The sequence below is a fragment of the Benincasa hispida genome, chromosome 4, assembly GCF_009727055.1.
Source record: "Benincasa hispida cultivar B227 chromosome 4, ASM972705v1, whole genome shotgun sequence".
Taxonomy (NCBI): domain Eukaryota; kingdom Viridiplantae; phylum Streptophyta; class Magnoliopsida; order Cucurbitales; family Cucurbitaceae; genus Benincasa; species Benincasa hispida.
In genome coordinates this window covers 16,020,355-16,030,570 of record NC_052352.1, presented here as the reverse complement: position 1 = coordinate 16,030,570, position 10,216 = coordinate 16,020,355, and positions in this window count along the sequence as shown.

Genomic DNA, 10,216 nt, shown 5'->3' with positions numbered 1-10,216 from the left:
GAAAGAGAAAAAAATCTATTTTCCTTTTCTTTTTTTTTTTTTTTTTTTAAACCTTTCCCACAAGTAATATATATAAAGCTTAAACCTTTTTCCTTTTCCCTTAAAAAAAACAAATTCCCTAAATCCTTTTTCAAAAATATATTACTTATATATATTTTTTTCTTTTAAAAAACTTCAACAAAAAAATTTTAATTATCTCCATTAGATAATCAAATCGTCCAAAATGCAAAGCCAAAATAAAACTCAATTAATTCCAAATAATTAAATTATATTTTTAGCTTAGCCAAAAACATAAACTTCATATAATTATCTATTCAAGTAGCCAACATAAAAAAATAAAGCTTTTTCATTAAAAATAAATCAGGATGTTACATTCTTACCCCCCTTAAGAAACTTTTGTCCTCGAAAGTTCAAATCCCTTGAAAAGTCGGGATAAATGCACCCTCATGTCATCTTCGCCACTCCACGTTTGCTTCCTCGAACTGATGATTCTGCCAAGGACCTTCACCAAAGTTATCTCCTTGTTGTGAACAAAACTTTCACTTCCCTGGCCAGGATTCAATGGGCTCCTCTTTTAGCTCAGGTTCTCACTTAAATGCAAAGGCTCATATCCCAACATGAGATTGAGTCACTACTTTACTTCCTCAACAAAATGGAAAACATGAAAAAACATTGTGAACTGCAGAAAGGGATGGGTCAAGGCTAGACATAGCTAGTAGAGCCAATCCGCTCTAGGATCTCAAAATGGCCCGATGAACCGAGGGTTCAAACTACCGCCTTGCCAAACCTCAACACCTCTTCATATAGGTCCACTTTCAGAAAGCCACCTTTTCCACCTACTTCAAAACTCCAGAATACTTACGCCTAACATAGCGTAACTCTTCTGCCTATTTTGAGCCGTCAACATTCGGGCCCTAATCTTCTGTAATGCCTCGTTCATGGTTTGTACTAACTCAGGTCCTAGTAATTTTCGCTCACCAACTTCATCCGAGTATACGGGTGACCTACAACTCTTCCCATAAAGGGCCTCAAACGGTGACATGCCAATGGTTACCTGATAACTATTATTATAGGCAAACTCTATCAAATGCAGGTGAGAGTCCTAACTCCCTGCAAACTCTAGCGCACAAGCACGTAATATCCTCTAGTGTCTGGTTTAAATGCTCAATTTGGTTGTCAGTTTGTGGGTGAAAAGTCATATTGAAATCCAAACGAGTACCCAATGTTGCCTAAAGGCTCTTCCAAAAGCTGGAGGTAAATCGAGGGTCTCTATCAGACACGATGGACACTGGTACCCCATACAATCTTACCACTTCTTTCATATACAACTGAACCCACCTATTCACTGAATATGTAGGTTTCCCTGGAATGAAATGTGCAAGCTTGGTGAGTCTATCCACTATAACCTAAATTACTATAAAACCCTTTGTGGTTTGCAGCAAACCCACAATGAAGTCCATCGAGACATTCTCCCACTTCCATTTTGGTACGCTCAAAGGTTGCAAAAAGCCTGCTGGCTTTTGTCTTGGGATCTTTACCTGCTGACACACCAAGCACTTATTGACAAACTCTGCTATCTCCACTTTCATGTTATTCCACCAGTAACAACGTTTTAGGTCCTGGTACATTTTGGTACTGCCAGGATGTATTGAAGGGGAGTTATGAGCCTCCCACAACAGATCGTTCTTGAGGTCATCGTCTGCTGGTACACATAAGCATCTTTGAAAAGTAAGACCATTATCTGCGGACAAGGAGAACTCACCACTCTGTCCTATCTTCACCTGTTGCGCTACTTCAATCAAGTAAAGATCACTGCATTGAGCAACAATGATCCTCTGCCTTAAACTTGGTTGTATCAACAATTGTGCTAACTGCGCAGAGACCTCCCCTACCACCACTGCTATCTCGGCCCGCTCAAGGTCCTTACATAATCGGGTCTGTCTGGTGATAGGGGCTGTTGAATGGGCTACCTTCCTACTTAGAGCATCCGCCACTACATTTGCCTTTCCTAGGTGGTACAGAATCTCACAATCATAGTCCTTCACTAGCTCCAAACACCTACACTGCCTCATATTTAACTCCTTCTAAGTGAAGAAGTATTTCAAACTCTTGTGGTCGGTGAAAATCTATATCTTCTCTCCATACAAGTAGTGCCTCCAGATTTTTAAAGCAAAGACCACGGCTGCCAACTCCAAATCATCTGTGAGATAGTTCAGTTCATGGTTCTTTAGCTGGTGAAAGGCACAAGTAACTACCTTACCTTGTTGCATCAACACGCACCTCAACCCTCTTTTGGAGGCGTCACTGTAAATAACGAAACCACTCATTCCATCCGGTACGGTGAGAACTGAGGCAGTGACCAACCTTTTCTTGAGATCTTGGAAACTATCCTCACAAGCCTTACCCCAAATAAAGGAAGCTCTTTTTCTGGCCAACTAGGTCAGAGGGGTGGCTATACGGGAAAAGTCCTTCACAAAACGACGATAATAGCCCGCCAACCCCAAGAAACTGCGTACCTCTCCGACTGTGGTAGGACGAGACCAACTCGTGACTGCCTCAATCTTTGCGTGGTCAACAGATACACCTTCCTTAGACACCATATACCCTAGAAAGGACACCTGCTTTAAACAGAACTCATACTTGGAAAACTTAGCATATAACTTTTGCGCCCTCAAGGTCTCTAGAACCTTTCGTAAATGTTCCTCGTATTCCGCCTCTGTCTTAGAATAAACCAAAATGTCATCTATAAAGACTATCACAAAGGTGTCAAGAAATTCCTTAAACACCCTATTCATCAGGTCCATGAATACTGCAGGAGCATTCGTCAACCCAAATGACATCACGATGAACTCATAATGCCCATACCTCGAACGAAAGCTGTCTTGGGAATATCACTGTCCTTTATCCTCAACTGATGATATCCCGATCGAAGATCAATCTTAGAAAACACTATAGCTCCCTGCAACTGGTCAAACAAGTCGTCAATCTTGGGAAGCGGATACTTGTTTTTTATAGTCACCTTGTTTAATTCCCTATAGTCAATGCAGAGTCATAATGACCCATCTATCTTTTTCACAAACAGCACTGGCGGACCCCAAGGGGACACACTAGGGCGTATGAAACCCTTATCCAACAACTCTTACAACTGAACCTAAAGTTCCTTCAATTCTGCTGGGGCCATTCTGTACGGAGCTTTCGAGATAGGAGTTGTGCCTGGCTCCAACTCGATAGCAAAGTCTATCTCCCGATGCAGCCGGCCAACCTGGGAGTTCCTCTAGAAAGACATCCGGGTTAGTCACGTACCACTGGCATTTTGAAGTCAAGGAGACCTCAGGCTCTCTAGTGTCAACGACACTAGCCAAGATACTCCAGGTACCCTGGTTAAGCAACCCTCTAGGCTTTCATGGTAAGAAATCACTTTGGGCAGGACCACCGGTTCCCTGCCCCTTTAAATTTAAAACTGACTCCCGGGAGGGTTAAAGATCACCTCCTTACGAGAGCAATCTATACTGCATGATTAGCAGCCAGCTAATCCATGCCCAAAATATAACAAATCCCGCATGTCCAAGACTATTAAAGTCACTGTAAGGTATGACTCGCTACTTCAATCTGACATGCTTTTATCTTCTTCTTTGCTAACATAATTTCTCCAGACGGAGTGGAAACCAACAACACATAGTGCAAAGGCTCTAGTTCTAACATGGCATGCTTAACAAATAACAACGATATATAATGAATGGGATGAACTAGAATCAAACAATACCAGCACAAAAATGTCCCAAGATTGGGGAGCGTACATGTCACAACAGTGCCTGTTTTTCTCGACCTTCTGCCGGGTGGTAAAGTAAACACGACCTTGCTGATGCTAAGGCCTACCCAACTCCTCTGTTCATGGCCTACAAACTGCTTTCCAATAAACCGAACGTTGCTTCTAGTAGGAACATCTATCTATCGGAGTGCCCCTTTTGCTTGCAATGAAAACAACCCCGGTGCCTGCCAAACATCGGACCCTAGTGGTGTCTTCCACACGAGCTACACACCGGTCGAATCCTTTCACCATACCCGCCTTGGCAGCCTGCTGCTTAAAATGTCGAGGCGGTCTGTCTAAGTTTTGAACCTTCTGATAGGGGTGAGGCTTGAAAGCCTTTTGATCTACCTTCCTCTTTTACCTGAGGAAGGTCCCACCTCAAACGCCCGTGAATACTCGTCTCCTGACTGTGGGTCCACCTCAGCTACCAAGCGAAGTTCCTCAGCATGAGTGGTTGGTTTGAATTCTCGCACGATACTCGTATACTGTCTTTTAGGCCTTGAATGAACCTTTCTATCCTTATAGCCTCCGTGGCGACCAACTCCGAGGCGAAACGAGACAGGGTGTCAAACTCCTGGTCATACTCCTCCACTGACCTGTGTCCCTGCTGATGACATGCAGAAATGCATGTCATCTTAGATCTTTTACTTGGAATTATAAAGGCTGTTAAGCAGAATATGCAGCAATTATGTGAGGAATTCATGAGAAAATGAGCTTGCGTCGTTCAGAATGATGAATCTCGACTAACCCGTTATTATGCGTTCAATGTTCTATTTTTGTAGCTAATGCAGGAAGTGGACGCAAACGTGAAAATCGAACCACCGCATAGATGACCGCATGCGGAGAAACTCTCCATCGCAAAGGCGAACATGTTCGATCAACGCATGGGAGTTGCACTCGCCAAACAATTGCAGTCATCGTGCAGAGTTGTGGTATTAAGCGAATGCGGTCACTGTATGATTGCGGCTACACGATAACGCATACTAATGGGGTCAACGCAAGATTGGTGGAATGAACGCATCAACGTACATCTCGAGAAAAGCAAAAGATGATGTTGACATTTCACCTACCACGTCGTAAGCAGCAAAGATTCAGAAAGGACTAAACGCGCTAAATGTCAGAATCAGAGCAATCCATTAATGCTGTCGGCAATCCAGGCTCTATATAAAGAAGCCGATGAGCAGAATTTTAACTTATCCCGGGATTGTCCTTGCAACCCAGGGTTTATCACTACAATCTAGAAAAATGCATGAGAAGAAGCTTGAGAGTTCTTCACCTCCCTCCTCCATTCCGAGTGACGACCGGAGCCTTCGATCGAAGTTAGATCTTGAGAGAGTCAGCTCCTCCGCCCATCCATGATACCATCGGCAGCCTTGACGCACATCCGCTGGAAGTAAGTCATTACTTCTAGCCGGTCATTTCATTTTCTCTTCTTTTCTTACATTGTATTGTATACATTTTGTGATTAAGGAATTAATACATGATGTGTTCGATGCATTTATGTGTTTCCTTCGACTCCATCTCCATCTTCTTTACTTAGCATCCTTAACTTTCATTGCATCACTTAATGAGATCGCTAGGGTAGTGCATACTTAGTCATGTGGATTAGGGATATGAAGCATGTAGCAAACCACCGAGAGGTGTACGTTGCGTGAGTGTATGAGAAAACCTTATTTGTTTAGTGTGAAGTTGTAGCATCGCCTGTCTATAGGCAGATGCAACGCTTGTCTATGAGTAAAGTCAGCAACAACTAACTGCCCGAGAGGTTAAGTGGTTGGTCGTATTAAGCAATGTAAGTCATTGTTCACTAGAGATAGGAATAATCTTATGCCAACAAAGTTCATGCGGTTACCTTGTCTATGAGCGCATCATTCATCATTTAGGCATACTTGAGAGAGTAGTCTAAAACCCAAATCTAAGACTCGAGAGAGCGGATTGGAATGCATAGGCAAGAATGAGGAACTTAAAGATAAGCTCCATTTTCTTTCACACAGCGTATGCACCCTACGGATAGGATATTGCATGCGTCCAGGAAGTAGGATATGGTGGTTGTATGCGGTCATCTCGAAACTTATGCATACCCACCGCATACGTCCTAGATTTAGGCTTTCAGTGTGTGTAGCATGATTGCATGGCTTGCGTTGACTAAGGTTGCCCTTGCGGCCACTCTTAAGGGTTGCAATGAAATCATCTCCACATTTTATCTATTTTCCCATTCATTTGTTTCATGTCATGAGTTGTCGTGTTTCTGCCTCTCATTCTCATTCTCATTGCGTTGTCTATTAGTAAGGAGTAGGAGTAGTGCTAGCTTAACAACCCCTTCAACATTCTTTTATTCAACCGCTGCATGCACATTACCGCCTACATCTTTCTATAAGTCCCTGTGTTCGACCTCGGATCACTCGAGAAACTTGCGTTTGCGTTATACTTAGCGTGAGCATAAGAAAACTTGTGACAGGACACATGGTCATTGCATACATTCGTTAATGCATTGTCATTCCAATGCATGACCATGGACGCATGACAATCAACGCATACTTTAGGAACATGCATCGAATATTGCGTCCACAGAATTTTAGTTGTTGAGAAATTGACATCTAATTTCCCGTCATCACCTGCCTCAGCTCCAAGAACTCCTTCTGCTTATTATACCTCAGGTTGGCAGAAAAGTACTTCGCATCAAAGCGCTCCTTGAACTGCTCCAATATCACTAGTTCCCCTCCTACACCCAACATCCTTTCTGCTGACTGCCACCAGATTTGTGCTTTGTCGGTAAGCATGAAAACGGCACACTGTACCTTCTGATCTTCTGAGCATTTCGTATAACGAAAGATCGTTTCAATCGTGGATATCCATAACTCTGCATTGGTAGGGTCTTTTAGTGACCCATTGAAGGTGTTGGGGTTATACTTCCTGAAATCTCGCAAATGCTTGACCTCCACCGAAAAGCATGACATGCTTTCGTTTTGGATCATGTTCTAAGTCTGGACTTATGGCATCTGATCCTGTGGTGGTGGTGTCTGATGGAACTGGGAAAATTGGGCCAGTCGTTCATCCAGCATGTCTTTCACCTTACTCAACACAGCTGATGTAACTGCTTCCCCAATCGTGGTTGCCCAATCGGTAAACTCTAATGGAACGACTGGGGTGGCCTGCGTCTGTGGTGGCGTGGCCGTGTGCTGGGTGTCACAATCGCACTTCCTGAAGCTTAACTTAGCGATTGTGCAGAACTTGTTCTCGCTCACAAACAAGTCAGGCAATTCAATACAAACAGTCAATGGCACACCAGATGCCTCTCGCAACCTCCACCCCCATTCTTGGAGACAACAGTTTTATAAAACGGGTTTGGAAAAAAGGTTTTCGCAAACAGTTTGATTGTAAGAATAGAGAAGAGAAAGATTGTAGTAGGCTAAAAAACAATAAGTAACAGCAACACCTTTATAACATACTACTCCAGGTATGGGGAAGTGATGGTTAGTCTTATCCCCATATAGTGCATTCTGAACAAAAATACATCCGCTACCCTTGCATATGGAAATGGGCAAGCGGTCACTCACTAAGAAAAGTACATATAAACCTAACTACCTAGCAAAAGGAAATACATAGGATGAAAGCATAGTAAAAAGGGTGGAGGCGGTCATGCGGCATGGGCAACACGCCCAGGACAAGCATGACCGTGACATTCTCCCCACTCGATTGGTTGACGTCCCCGTCAACCGAAACTCTACTCGAACTCAAGCATACTGTTTGAGCAGTTGCCCTGTGAGACCTTCCATGCGCTTCCAACGAACTTCTCTGTCTTGGAGGCTTCTCCACTTCTCTGATGACAGGATGAATCTCCATCCACAATGGCAACTGCACCCAATAAGAGGTTTTCCCAACCCTTTCGATGACTTCCACTGGCCCCTTAAAGTTGCTCACGAGGTGATGTTCTCTTTGCCCACGACTTCGAAACTGTCCCAGGCACAAATTCGTTCGAACCCAGTTTCCTAGTAGGAACTCTCGGTGTCTAGGCTTTCTCCTTCTTCTTCTTCTCTTCTTTGGAGCCGGGGACTTGTGTAAACTGTCCGACTCAACAACACGACACGGCTCCAAGACACACAGAATATCTTGGGGGTCTTTCTCTTCCGCGGTTTTGACTGACTCATGGGTAACATCCTTTTCCAACTGGAGGGCCGAGATCATCCTTATACCCTTTGGCCGCCTGATCTCAACATTCACAATGGTGGGCGTAGACCCGGTGATCACTAAACACTTGGTGAGGGGTATCGGTATTACCTTGTGCTCAAGCAAGAACTCCATTCCCAACACCACATCAAAGTCATCCATCTTAACAATCACGAAATCAGTAGGGCCACTCCAGTCCCCCCAACTTTACGACCGTCCTTTTTGCCATTCCTGTAATCAGCAAGGCCTCAGAGTTCACTGCTTTCATTTTACCTGTGCCTCCCTCCCAGTGGAGATTAAGTCGTCTGGCTTCTGTTTCGGACATAAAATTATGGGTGGCCCTCAAATCGACCATGGTACTTTTGGCTGATTTATGGTTGACCCAAACATCAACATACATCAGTACGCCTCCATGGGATCCCTTTTCTTCCCCTACATCTTTTTAGAGGGCAGCTAAATATCTCAGGGCCCCAACCCGCGGGGTTCTATCTTCCCCTGCTTGCACATTCTCGTCTTCTACCTAAACAGCTTTGCCATTCCAGTCCGAAGCTAATGAGGCTTGGAAAGCATTAAAGGCAGCTCGTTCCAGACATTCACTCGCCTTGTGCGGACCCTTGTATATATAACAGGATAAGGCCCGATAAAAACTCTTCTGATTCTATCCCCGCCACGTATTTCCAGTAGTCTGTTAAGGGGGTCTACTATCCCCATTGTTGTCTCTTTCTTTCCCCACTATTTCTCGATGGGCTCGGACTGTTGCTCTTTCTCCCCCTATTAGGGGATCTCGAGTGTTGCCTCATCTCCTGAGATTCATCGATCAAGTCAAATAACCGCTCGGCCGCTGCGTATTTAGCTGGGAGATCTTGTATTCTCAGCTCATACAGTTTTGTTTTCGCCCACGGTTGCAGACCTTCAACAAAACAGAAAACTTTGTCTTTTTCGAACATGTCTCTTATGTCCAACATCAATCCGGCAAATTGTTTCACATAGTCCCTAATAGTATCGGTATGTTTCAATTCCCGTAGCTTGCATCTTGCCAAAATCTCAACATTTTCGGGGAAGAACTGAGAACGCAACTCTTGTTTCAGTCTCTCCCACGTGTCGATGGTACACCGTCCCTCTTGGGCGTCCATGAAACGGGATCTCCACCAACACTTGGCATCCTCTGCTAGGTGCATCATTGCTAGGGTGACCTTCGATTCTTCAGTCGCTGAGTTCGTAGCTCTGAAGTACTATTCCATGTCAAAGATAAAATTTTCTAGCGCCTTTGCATCCCGAGCCCCACAGAAGGGCTTAGGCTTAGGTACTTTTACCCTGTTGAATTGGGTTGCACCCCGACTGGGGCTTGATTTCCCACCACTCTCATGGTGAGGTTAATCTTTGTACCGATGTCAGCAATCTCTGCCCGGATGACATCGATGTGGCTCGAAAGTCCTCGAACATTTCGGTCACCATCTGAATGATCGCTCTCTGCGAACTGTCTAGTTCTTTGACACGCTCTTCTGTCGGGGCAAAACATCCCGACGAACAACCCCCATGCTCGAGAGGCCTATCCATCGTGGTTTTTGCCTCTAAGGTCTCAACCCTTGTCAACAATTCTCTGACAGGCATCCCGTTTAAGCGGCCAGCTATCGCATCAATTTCATCGGCCTTGTCAACGACTTCCTGTAACCGAGTCTCTAGGAACCGAACCTGATCAGGGATTTCTATTAAGTAGAGCATTTGCTCTTCAATCTCGACCAATCGGTCAACATGGGACTTGCCCAACTGCTTCAAACAGACATGATCGCAGCTTCTCAACCCTACGAACCGACGTGTCTCTGATACCAACTGTCACAATCGTACTTCCTGAAGCTTAACTTAGCGATTATGCGGCACTTGTTCCCACTCACGAAAAAGTCAGCCAATTCAAATACGAACAGCCAATGGTACATCGGGTGCCTCTCGCAACCTCCACCCCCGTTCTTGGAGAAAACGGTTTTATAAAACGGGTTTGGAAAAAAGGTTTTCGCAAACAGTTTGATTGTAAGAATAGAGAAGAGAAAGATTGTAGTAGGCTAGAAAGCAATAAGCAACAACAACAGTTTTATAACATACTACTCCAGGTATGGGGAAGTGATGGTTAGTCTTATCCCCATATAGTGCATTCTGAACAAAAATACATCCGCTACCCTTATATATGGAAATGGGCGAGCGGTCACTCACTAAGAAAAGTACATATAAACCTAACTACCTAGCAAA